We start from the raw sequence: 13,943 nt of genomic DNA on the forward strand, positions 1-13,943 counted from the left end.
ACACTAACTGTGACTGACTGTCATGCTCATGAAGGGTTTCCTTTGAGATATTCAATCAAAATTAGTTTTATTTGAATGCATTGCTTCCAGCTGTGAGTCAGAAAATGTTCCAGTATTACAGTAAAATCCCCATTAATGTCCTGGTGTTAAACAGAGCAGTACAAGAGGACAATAAGAATGTTTCGAATACTATATTCAGCTTCAGCTTTAAAACTATCTTCAGACCATAACAAATAGTTCTCCCATTACTCAGTCAAAGGAGCCGCTCCAGGATTGATTACTACATGACATCATCAGTACCGGGACTGGATTAAATCACAAAAAGAGGTGTGCCCCCATTGGGCTTTAGTAGTACATATTACCAAACACATTTCCAATTAATTAAATCACCAAAAACTTATATATATTTTTTGCAATTTGGCCACTAGGGGGCGGAACAAACTCACAGCAACCTTCATATCCTTTCTGCTTTTTGTCTTTTTTAGTTTTCAAGCTATAACTATTATGTTAGGAAAAATTTCCTACTTATACACCCTGTGGCTGTGTTAATAAGTCCAATATTTATGAATCTTTTAGCTCTGAATTGGAATTAAGTTCGTATTGGATGATTCTGCAGCTTTTGGTTTGTATGGAGTGCCATGTTTTCTAAAATTCTTGCCCATCTGTGCATTGTAACTACATTAAGGTTGAGGTTAGAGAAAGATTAAAGATATGGTTAATGAAAAGACTAATATTAATTGGCAGGTCTGTGACGGGATGTAAATAGCTGTCTCTACTGCCTGACAGTTTAGTCTTAACATCAAATATAACATTTAATGGAGCTTTTATAGATACAGCAATTTGCAAGTAAAGTTGTGTGCGGTGGGAACATGACCTGCAACAAGTGTCAGAATAATGTATGACGAGTTTCACTTCAGTCAACAGATGAGGTCCTTATGCAGCAGCCTGTGGGAAAGGTGCAGTCGAACTCAGAAAAATGCTGATCTTTCATTTACATGCAAAATGCCATCACGCACAAAGACAGTGTTTTGCAATACAGCTCCATGCGTGGCAGACCTGCGGTTTCAAAACATCAAGATTTGTCATGTGCTTTGTAAAGCAAAAGTGAACTTTATGGGAAGTATCATGGCCAATATGTCTGAATAACTGCATAGAAACTGCCTGGTAAGCAGATAGCATGAAAGCATAACCTCATCTCCACAGTTACACAATCTTATGTAGCATGATGAGAAGTATTCATTCTTTTTTCCCCAAGTGCAGCTGTGCAATCAATACGGCCTTTGTAGAAGCTTTAACATTAGCATCAACAGAAAAACATGAAGCAAACGAATGACCTTCAAGACTCATCTGCATACATCATTTTTGCAATAAAGCTGCAATGTGAATCTATGAGCCAGTAGCTCCGGGCTCGCTGATAACACGACTGTTTCAAGTGTTACATCTCTTCAAAGGGTTTGTTGTCTGTATGATGTTTCACCAGTGTCATATGTGCGTTCTGTGATCCACGGTACCCTGTCTACATCCTCTGCTGCATACTCTTCCTCTGTTTAGCCTTGTGAGTCAAACAATGTTTATTTCCCTCATGTGCTCATACATGCATGAGCACATGAGGATATAATCATTCACATAAACAAACACCTTCCTCTCCTCCCTGCGTCACACACAGCCTCTGTGATCTCTCTCAGCACTGAGTGATGAAGAGTGTGCGCAGAGAGGAAAAATGAAGAGGGACAGAGCACTAATGTGTGTGAGTGAGAGAGAGGGCAGCTCAAGGGCACGTAATACCCCGCTGGGCTGGATGCCATTGAAAGGGGGGATTATTTCACATGGCCCTGGTGTCCTGATGGCCTGCTCCAGAGAGACGAGCCACACTAAGCTGCCCATCCATCATCCTGAGCAGGCATGCAGTGAGAGGTATAGTAAAGGCGGAGGATTTCATCTCTTTGAGGTGGTAGCGGCGGTGGCGATGGGGTGTCTAATACACGTAGTGCACGATGATGCCCCTTGCCTCCTACAACCCCACACACTCATCTAAAAGAGCTAATGCACACATGCTGCCCATCAGTCATGCATGATGATGCATTATGTTTGCATGGTACTGTAAATAGAGCAGTGAGATAGTTTCAGAAAAAAAACAAACATTGAAGTTTGTCTTTTTTTTTGGTCCAATGTACCAAAAAGTTTTGTGTTTCCCACTTGTAGAACACATTGATCTCCACACTCAACAGTAATGAAGTCCTCTTTTGATGAACAGCTCATAAAAACTGACAAGAACAATTAAAATTTGAATTTTTGAATTGTTAGAAGTTTTCACATAAGATAAAAATAAAAACCAAATATAATGTGTGCATCTTAGTTCACTTTTCTCTCTACACTTCACTTCTGCTTTCAATAGATACAAAGCATCTAGCCTTCCTTCTAGAGGGTCCACGTAGTCAAGTCCATGATATGCTTAGCAAAGAGATTAAACCTGTGAGAGCCCCACTGCAAGACCACATGTTTGCTTTTTCATGAAAGGTTAATGAGTTTATGTTTCCTGCATGAGTAAAAAAAAAAACAGAGGTATTAACCATGAGCTCTGCCATTTGTAAAAAATGTCAGCATGCATTACACTCACAGTGTGATGTAAATTGCCTCCAGGCTTCCAAAATCTGAAGCTTCCAGTGCACTGAGAAGACAAATTGATTTTTTTTTTGTAGAAAAAACATACCAATCACAAATTATTATTGATTTTTATTCATTAAAATTGACCATTCGTTTTGACCACTCTCTGGGTTGGTGGAAAGATTTTCCCTCCTGCTGGGTTTCCTGCTTACTCAGCTAGAAATTTTTGTTCCCGTTTTTGTTCGATTCTCAGAACATTATGCCCAAGCGTTCCTTAAAACGTTTTCGTAAGTTTTTTTTGCTTCTGGTTTGGAATGTTCTAGCATAACGTTCTCTGAAAAACATCCTAAATATGTTTGGTGACAACCTTTTTAAAACGTTTAATGATAACATTGTTAGAACATTATTGCCCTAACATTCTCAAAACATTTTCCCGATGTTGCGGTGAGAATGTTCCCCCTTTGTTATCATGTAACATTGTGGGGATGTTTTATAAAAGATCATTCTATAATATGTTACCTCAACAATGTCCTCAAAACATCCTCAGAAGAGCAGTTAAAACGTTGTCATTGACCTTATAGGAACATTATTTGAAATGATACATGACACATGTTTGCTTTTTCATGAAAGGTTAATGAGTTTATGTTTCCTGCATGAGTAATGTCAGCATGCATTACACTCACAGTGTGATGTAAGTTGCCTCCAGGCTTCCAAAATCTGAAGCTTCCAGTGCACTGAGAAGACAAATTGATTTTTTTTTGTAGAAAAAACATACCAATCACAAATTATTATTGATTTTTATTCATTAAAATTGACCATTCGTTTTGACCACTCTCTGGGTTGGTGGAAAGATTTTCCCTCCTGCTGGGTTTCCTGCTTACTCAGCTAGAAATTTTTGTTCCCGTTTTTGTTCGATTCTCAGAAGATTATGCCCAAACGTTCCTTAAAACGTTTTCGTAAGTTTTTTTTTGGTTCTCAGAATGTTCTAGCATAACATTCTCTAAAAACATCCTAAAAATGTTTGGTGACAACCTTCTTAAAATGTTTAATGATAACATTGTTAGAACATTATTGCCCTAACATTCTCAAAACATTTTCCCTATGTTGCGGTGAGAATGTTCCCCCTTTGTTATCATGTAACATTGTGGGGATGTTTTATAAAAGATCATTCTATAATATGTTACCTCAACAACGTCCTCAAAACATCCTCAGAAGAGCAGTTAAAACGTTGTCATTGACCTTGTAGGAACATTATTTCAAATGATAAACATCCTTAAAATGTTCTTTGAACATTACATTAAAACATTCTTTAAAACATTATTAGAACTTGTACGTAATGTTAGCCAATGTTGTGGGAACGTTCCCTTCTAGTTGGGTAGTCTGCCTGATCAAATACAAGAAGGGAGAAAGAGTTGGTAGTAAAGACAAGTGAGAATAAAGAGGGGTCAAAGAGTGCAGAGGATGAGGATGAGAGGAGGGCTGAGGAAGATGATGGAGAGGAAAGAGTGAAGTAAAAGAGGAGAACGTAGATATCTAAATAATATGTGGACCAGAGCAGCCGGGGATCCCACGCCTTCTGAGCAAATATCCTATAGTGGTGAATAAGGGGCTTCTGAGCTATTTTTAGCCAGTGTTGCCATGTGTGAGGAATGTTCTCTGCCGCACGCTCAGGCAAACTGTACATTTTCTACGCGCATGACACAGCGTCATCCTAATCCCATGCATGAATGGAGAAAATGATAAGCTCAATTTCACAGAACTGAACTGCTAGGAGATACAGCACACGAACACACTCTCTCTCTTCTATTCCTGTCTCTATATCTGTTCTCTTCTTCTCCCTGCATCTGCACATTTCTTCCTTGCTCTCAATGTCAATTCATTTCACTGTGTTTCACTGGCATGACAGCTGAAGACATTATGCCAAAGCATTTTACTCTCTTTCCTTTTCTGTCTTTGTGTGTCCCATTAGCATGAACATTCAGAAATAGAAGCTGCCAGTGCTAAAAAAAGGGGAATTTACCATTACACAAGATAGTTTTTAGATAAAATACATATAAATATTATATAAAAATTGTTTATTTATTGTTTATTTATGGGTAGGTCATATTCCACCCACCATATGTCAAGAGATACAAAATCAAAATAGGTCAAAGCCTACACAAATATAAAAATAACATCAATAACAGAAACAGAGAATTTCCATGGTTGCAATTATTTAATTTTATCTTGATTTCTCATGATCACTACTCAATTATCTTGTTCTCTTGGGATAAAAGTTTTCTAGTGATAGCCAGATGCTGAAGCTCATTATCCTGAGATAATAGTTTTTTTTACTTCTACAGAATAAAGAAAATATAACAAAGCATTCTCACTTTACTTTTGGCGCCTAAACCTTTACACAGTACTGTACACTGTGAAATAACTGGGCATTCATTTACAAAACCACAGGTAGTCTCCATTGTCAGTGTTGCAAACATCAGTTTCCATGCTGCATCATCTCACCTGTGATACAAAATTATGTGGTAGTTAAGAATTTGATTAATACTTATTTCGTCATTGTTGTTCATTGAGAGGGAAAAAGGTGAATTTTGTACTTTTATATTGTTAAAGAGTTTCTGGCTAACTCCGTCACCGTGTAAGCTAGCTACTACTATTGTCCCGATGTAGCATCCAGCACTGTTGTTCTGCCATTTTCTGCATTTAAGGTTGTCTGTAAGGTGTTTAAAAACATTATTTTATTACGGTAAAAGGTCAGTTCATGTGTTAGGTAAAATATGAAAGTTAAAAAGGTAAATGTATTTCATTTAAGTTACAGTTTATGTTGGTTAAAAATATAATTTACATTAATTAGAAAAAACAGAGGATAACTTAGTTGAGGAAACTGTGGTCCTGAGACTGAGTGTATTCCGACTGAGAAAATATGTGAATTTGGTTGTGCTGTACATAATTAAGACTCAATACAAACGAGTGAAAACGAGAGACGTGTGCAGGGTTTCTTCATCCCTCCTCCTTCACTATTTTCCCTGTCCCAACAATTGCACAATCCAGAATGGTAGTACCACATTAATGCCACATGTTCGCAGCAGAGATCAACTCTGCATCATACAACCTGACTATCACACCTGCAGCCAGGGACGCTGCTGAGTGTGAGGACTCTCAATGATCCGCTGAATGATTTGGGAGGGTACAGAGAGACCTCAGAACGTGCTAGAAAATATAGATTTTTTTAGTGGCAGAGGCTGTTGTTGAACTCGGAGGAAAATCATTAAAAATTACTATAATGCAGCAACAGCATTAAGCAACACTCATCAGTCGCTGATGAAGAAAGTCTTCAGTTTAATCATCTATTGCAGAAGATGCCTCACAGTTTATTCTGCTTTGAAAACAAAGCATTGATTTCCAAATATTCTGCATGCTAATGGTGTGAAAAATTATATGTTTTGATGTAGATGTTATGGAGGTTTTAGACACAGTTAACAGTTATTCTGCTTTCATAACATGTTTCCTAACAGAGTATGAATAATGCTCCACACCAAAAATACAGTCAAGCTTAAAAAATTTGCAGACTCATGCTGCATCTGTATTCTCTGTGCTGGTTTTGGTCTCTGCCAGCTCCTGAGCGGAAATATTTCTTTAACTGCTACACTAAAGCGGTGAAGTTGTGGTCTGTAAAATCAAAACAAGCCAAAAGAAAATACTTTGAGTAAATACTCTGTGGGTTCTTCACCACAAGGAATCCCCCCCACATTACACATGGTTATTTAATTCATTACTAAAAACAATTAAAAGCCTTTAATAGTATCCACTGAGTGGGTAACGTAATACGGTTAAATTGAACCAAGACCTCTATTAAAACATTATAACCATCATGACAGTTGGATTTAATGTATTGTTGTTTTAGACTGCATTAGTTTCAACTAGGTGTACCTAATAAACTGGCAACTGAGTTAGAGCTGCAACGATAACTCGATTAATCGATGAGTCCATCAACAGAAAATTAATCTGCAACCATTTGGATAATCCAATAATGAATTTAGTGAGAGTTGAAAGAAATGTCTATGTGGGATGGATTATGTGGGCCAGGCCAAACATCCCCTGAAATCATGGAAGTCTGAACACAAGGACGCTATTAACAATCAGAATATGGACTATGCAATAGCGAGACACTATGCTAAAGTAGATCATGGCTCTACTGCATCGCTAAGATTCTGGGGTTATGAAAAAATCTCTCCCTCCCAGAGAGGAGGTGATATTGTTAACAAATTGTTGAGAAGAGAGAGCTTTTTGGATATACACACTATACACAGTTGAACCACACAGACTTATTGATGAACTTAGCCTCTTGTGTTATCTGTGATCACAAGAAGAGGATACTGATTGCAATCTATCATTTCCTGTGATGAGTAACATTGTGCTGTCAAGGCTATAGATTATTTACTGATTAACTGACACCCTTGTTAAACAATGAGAGATTGTTCTGTGTATGGAGACAACTTTTTAAATTGATGCCATTACTGTTTGACTCTGATAAACACTCGAACACTTGAAACGATAGTCATTTGAACCCTCATAAACTGCTAAAGTGAATCATGTGCTCCAGTATCTTCTATGGGTGCGGTCTTTGAAAAAATGCCAAACATTTGCTGGTTACAGCTTGTCAAATGTGAGGATCAGAAACTTTCATGTATCAACTATGATAGTAAACTGAATGTCTTTGGATTTTCAGACAAGACAAGACATTTGAGGACATAACCTCGGGCTCTAAGACTTTATAACAGGCATTTTTTATTTTTTTCATTTGACATTTTAGAGACAAAACAATCAATTTAGGGAGACAAAAATCTGCATATTAATCAATAATGAGAATATTTTTTAGTTGCAGTCCTAAACTGTGTGCATTTTATGTCTTTTCTGAGAAATCTTTTATTTGTTATCCTTAAATATTAAGTTATAGTTTACCTCCCTATTCCCTGGAGAGAAATATGTATTCTCCATTAGACAGATCCTAAATATTTAAATGCATTGTGCAGCCACAGTGCAGAATAAATGCAGAATTTGACATTTTAATATCATGTGATCCCAAAACCTGCACATTATCATCATCTTTTATATGTGCAAATAACACTGGAACCAGAAAACACATTTTTTTTCCCACTTTGCAGTATGTGTTCTCCAATTTTAATTTAAGTAGGGTGGGCACTGTTTATTGCTTTATCTTGTTGGAATTTCCTCCATAAAATAACACTTTATGGAGGAAATTCAAGTGACTTTCCCTAATGTCTCACAAACTGGTGAGACATCAGGGTGACTCACTACATCACCGCACTAAACTGTTATCTACTATGACAGATTTACAAGTTTAACAGGATTTAAGTTGCATCTCAGTATCAATCTGTCCTCAGTTCTTTTAAATTAAAGCTGAAGACTTTTCTGTTTGCCACTGCTGTTTTTTTTTAATCGAATTTGAGGATTTTGAATAATATCTTACACTGCATCGCAACTCTTACACTGTTGGAATTTCCTCCATAAAATAACACTTTATGGAGGAAATTCATGTCACTTTCCCTCCTCCACAAACTGGTGAGACATCAGGGTGACTCACTACATCACCACACTAAATTGTTATCTACTATGACAGATTTACAAGTTTAACAGGATTTAAGTTGCATCTCAGTATCAATCTGTCCTCGGTTCTTTTAAATTAAAGCTGAAGACTTTTCTGTTTGCCACTGCTGTTTTTTTTAATCGAATTTGAGGATTTTGAATAATATCTTACACTGCACCGCAACTTTTATTCTCCTGTTTTATCTCTTGTTCTATTTTAGCTTATTTTTTATAATTATTTTAATATTGTATTTAAATGTCTTTTTATATTGCCTTGTGTTGCTTTTACATTCTGTCTTCACGCCTTTCATGTTTCATGTCAAGCACTTTGAATTGCATTGTTGTTGAAATGTGTAGTACAAATAAACTTGCTTTGCCTATTATCTGAGATTATCTGAGTATTCTACACACATATACTTCATGTTGTGCAGAAGTGGTGGCAAAGTGTGTACTTGTTTCAAAAATTCTTCAGTATAAGTATATAAGTATATTAAGTGTATTATGTTCTTTTCTTTCTATATATACAGTATGTAATATGATTCACCAATATGAATATTTAGAAACTCTATCATTTACCTGTTGTGTAACAACTGTATATTGTTATGGTTTGCCCGTGGCAATGATCAAGAGGAATAGTTAAATCTGCAATAATCAATATTTTAATGCACACAAGTGGCATTGCTCGATGGATGGCAATGCTGGCCAATCAGTCAGTTAGAAATAGGTGATTCAAAGATGGCGCAGGGTTTCTTCCTTGCTCACCAAAAGGAGTGTTGCTCAGCAGCATTAGGTTCAGTTCTGCCTCTAGTAGCGCTACCATCCAGCTAATTTTATTTGTATTTTCAATTTAGAAAAAATGAGGGTGGAAACACAGAACATCCCAAGAAAACATTGAGCTATTGCAAAAATGGCTTGGCTGAGGTGGAAAAATGTGTGTATCAATAAAAGACAGTGCAATGGAAACAGACTTAGCAAGTTCCAAACTATTCCACCGTTTAGGGCCAACAATGGAAAATGCCTGATCACCTCTGGATTTGAACGAAGAGTGTGGAATGAAGACCAGTGATTGGTCAGCAGATCTGAGGAGTCTGTCGGTAGAATGAGGAGTTCAGAAAGATATGCTGGTACCAGTCCATGCAGTGCTTTAAAAACAAATGAATAAAATCTTTATTTGACTGGTAACCAGTAAAGAGACATGTGGTCTTTCCTCTTGGTACCAACGAGGAGTCATGCTGCTGCATTTTGAACCAGCTGCAAGCGATATAAGGCTTAGTCCCAGCGCCAGAAGAAAATAACTGCCTGGGCATTTGGTTTTTATTATTATTTTATTTATTTATTTATTTTTTTTTACACCATTTAATTTACATGATGTTATACAAAAAGGACCAGATGGATATATACTGAAGAGCAAAACCTTCTATCTGAAAAATGCACTTTTTTGAGAAAACTAAAAAAAACTTGTTGTCTTGCAGAATGCTATTTGTTAAGGATACCCAATACATTATACACTGTTTTTAGACTATATTATTGTATTATGTATTAACAATACCGACTAGGTATTAATGCCTCGCAAAGTGCAGATAGGAGCTTTTGCACTTGGTGCAAGTTGGAAGAGGTTCTACAAAACGATGCTCTAAATTAAGTTAATAATTAAAATTAAATTAAAAATAAAATTAAGTTTGTTTGCAGGTAAAAAGATGTAGTAAATGTAATAGTTACTACATTGTAGTATACTAGGGTCAGAATTCCTTAAATTCAGTGTATTTGCTTCCTCGTCCACTGGAAATGAATGTTCAGTGATTGTGTAACACACTTGTGCTGTAGCCTCTCTACACACCCAGGGACTCTGCATTGTGTTTTTGTTTTGTTGTGTGACTTTTCTGTCACAATGAAGGGCGGGATTATCTTGCAGACAGACTGAATATGAGAAGCCTTCCTTGTTCTCATCATCCAAAGTGAAATCCGCCAATCAGAAATTCTGCAGATAGGAGGTTTTGTACTTTGGCCATCGACATGTCAGTGGTTAAACCGAAATAGGTGTTTTGGGTTAACCAGTGACCGTGTTATCTGGTGACTTTCAGCTGAATAGTTGCTCGTAGTGACGGCAGCTGGCTCCTAAAAGCCTTATTGATTTTACTTTAATCAATCATTCAGTGTGTTATCTACGCCAATCATTTATTTAAGTTAAACTTTGCTCAGCAAGAAGCATTCACCTCATAACGTTTCTTATGTGGGAAACAAAACGTAGCCTATAAATTGGCAGTGCAGCTATAGTCTATCTTTTGATTTTATAGTTATCAACCAATTAACCTGCTTTGTCAGTGAGTAGAGTAGAGTAAAAGTGAAAGAGGAGTTGTAGAAGCAAAAAAACCTGATAGCGTGTGGAATTGTACCAAACAATGCACATAGCACTTCCTCTCAAATAAACATCTGCATAACCAGAAGAGATAGATAAGGAGTTGTTTTTGGAAGGTCCGATTACAATCTCTGGAGAAGAGAACAGAAGACATCTGGGAAGTATTTGCACACAGCGTGCAAAAACTAAATTAAGAAATGTTAAAGAGCTAAGTGGTCATTGACTCATGAAAGTCACATCCACCTTGGCATAAATAGGGGTTGGGTATGCGCTGAAGGGGCTGCTGCATTGGTTATTTTCTGAGTTTTGTATGTTCGTGTGTAATGAAATAAACTCCCGTTGGTTGCCTGCTCATCTCTCTGGTCTCAGCGTTTCCTGTGAACATCTTTAATATAGCCTTAATTGAAACCCCGATAGTGATTGTGGCTAAATAGTGTGTAAACTGTAGTCACACAGCCAGTATTCACTGGGTTTGACCAACTTACTGTTTAACTTGTTACCATCAGTGTAGATACTGCAACGACATTCAGCCTTTCAAGCCATTTAAAAAGATTAAATTCAGAGAGATAAGTGAGGAAATGTGAATTCTTCTTGTTGGCAACAACATTTAATTGACATAATGTAACACAAAAAGGACCTGATGAATATATGCTGTGTTGAACGCACAATAATTTAAGACTTTTAGGAGGACACCTACATGCTCTGTTTGTGTTTTCAACAGCTGCTGTCACCATGACAACCACAACACATTCCCCTGAAAGTCACCAGTTAACACGGTCACTGGTTAAACTGAGCCACTTGCCAATATGCTAACTTCAGCTAACTGCTTTAACTTCCTGCTCTGGTGTCACACAAAAACACCGGGACTGATAAGGCTGACCGACTAAATCTATATTTCTTGTGTGTGAGTTTACATTCAGCGTTAGAGGCCCAAGAATATTTATTTAGGTGTTGGGAGTAGTCTGCAGGGCTGAAGATTTGAATCTCAGTTTTAAGTTCAAGAATTAAAGAAATTTTTGGCTTACATCAGTTTATCACACACAACTGGGATCCTCAAGCCAACAACACACGTCTCACAACATGGACATGCGAATTTATCAGACGTATGATTTTTATCTTGGGAATAAGGAACGGTCGAACCTTGGCAATATTTCTGAGATGAAAGAATGATGTTTTTGTGTGTTTCAGGTCTGCCATGCCCCTCTATGCCTGCTTGGATTGCCCACGCCTGAACTGCATCTGATCGTCAGTGGAGCTGCATATTAACTCCCCTGGATCAGTGCTTCTCCCCATTTTGCTACTGAGCTGCTGGTAGGGCTGGTGCTGTCAAGTTTTTGCTGTTCATACTGTGTTGCTGTCAGCGCTTTGATATAGATCTGTATATCTGGTAGATGATTTTCAGGAAGCTTTGTGGGGGTTCTCTGCCTTTTTATTTTGCTCTCCTGTTTTTCTCCTGTTTTGTGGCTAGCCAGGGAGCGTAGCATTGTCTCTTTTTTTTTTTTTTCATTCTGTAGCCCAAGTGAGACTTTTCTTTTCTAGTTAGAGTGGAATTTTGTTTGTTGTTTTGGCCTTGGAGACCCTGACGCCTAAATTGCTTCTTTTAAATCTGGAGAAGCAGTTCCAAAACAAATGTGGCAAAAGGACACAGACAGAGAATGTACGACTGACAGAAATGTTTACTCAGCAGTAAACAAACTGACAGGCACATGGATGACACAAGAGCCAGAGCTCATCTGGTTGCTGAGAATCCACCTCAGAAAATAACTCTGCATAAAATAACTGACTCAGCATTGTCATCATTACCAGTATACCATGTAGGGCAGATTATTGTCGTTAGGTTAGTCATAAGATTGTAACTGTTTGTAACTTGTAAAGTAAAAAAGATAAGATCACATTTGAGGAGTTTTTTTTTTTTTTTTCACTTCACAGCAGTGTATATTATCAGGCTTTGCACTATGCGGATGTAGGAAAGTGACAAGAAAAAAAACTGAAATATGCACGAGGAAGATAACTCTTCCCACTTCCCTACTCTTCCCTCATGTAATATATCTACTGGTTTCCTGTGTCGGTAATGTGTAGCTCATGTTGCTTTTGGAGATTTCCATTTAAGGAGTTGTTTTCTGACTTGACCGTGATAAAATTAAGGTGAGGCAACAGGTGTGTGAGTGTGTGTGGCTGCGGGTGCAGCCATCACACACTCTGTTCAAAACTAAACTGGGAGGTTATTGGCCTGACCTCCCAGCATGGTCATGCAAGAATTTCCTGCTTCCTGAGTTTAATAGGTTACCATTCAACACTTCAGCCATTAGAAATGAATGTGAAGTATTATTGACGCATTGTGAAATTGTAGATTAGATTAGCTTAATTGTTGTTGTTCACACAGTTATCAAGTAACCAATACAATTGTTCTGAATGTAAAAGGGGACATATCATGTATATTTGCTGATCCGGATTTATATCCTGGTTCTTTACAAGAGTATCATCCCTTGATTTGCAGTTCAAAAAACTCCTTATTTATCTCATATTGGCTCTTTATGTAGCCTCTCAGTTCGGCCTCTGTCTGAAACAGGCCGTTTTAGCTCCTGTCTCTTTAAGTCTCCCCAATTCTGATTTGACAGCTTAAGGAAGCTGCCCCTTGGAAGACTTCCAGCAGTTTGTGAGGCTATGTAAACAAACAATAGTGGTTGGTTTTCGCTTCTCTTTCGTGTTTTTAACTCAAAATATAAACTTCTCAAATACATCCATACATGTTTGTGCCCGAATCAGATCTGAAATATGAGTGGACAACCTGTGGAACAACTTTAGCAACAAACAGCTACAGAATGGATGTCTATTTGTGGGCTTGCACGAACGATCTGATGTCATCACAAAAAGGAAGTAGAGGTAACTTTGCAAACAAAGCGTTCAGATCAGGTTGAAGCCCTGCGTTTTGACTTGAGGGGAGCGTTTTGCTTATGTTAACTTCAAGTTTTGGACCTTTGACCATGTTTAACATAGACATCTGACATCATAACAGCATAAAAATAACAGAAAATCACAAAAAGCATGACATGTCCCCATTAAACAATAGGTTCAGGTTTTTCAAGTCTGTGTTAAAGGAAGATTCCAGTTTATTTGAACCTGATGTATTTCCCATAAATGTGGCCATTGTGGCTCTATTTGTCATGCTAAATTTGCTCTCTCTCAGCTGCTGATTCTCCTAAAGCTTTCAAGATAAAAAGGACTTTTACAGTAATCACTTCAAAAGTTTGTTTGAGAAGTAACCACAGAAACTAGCCCCCTGTGGCAGCCATTATGGCTAACCGCATAGGGAACTACATCTGGAGTAGTTTGCACATCAGTTTGTTTACGTCAGTGTCTGTTCCTGCTAGAGGAGTAG

The sequence above is a fragment of the Thunnus albacares genome, chromosome 2, assembly GCF_914725855.1.
Source record: "Thunnus albacares chromosome 2, fThuAlb1.1, whole genome shotgun sequence".
NCBI lineage: Eukaryota > Metazoa > Chordata > Actinopteri > Scombriformes > Scombridae > Thunnus > Thunnus albacares.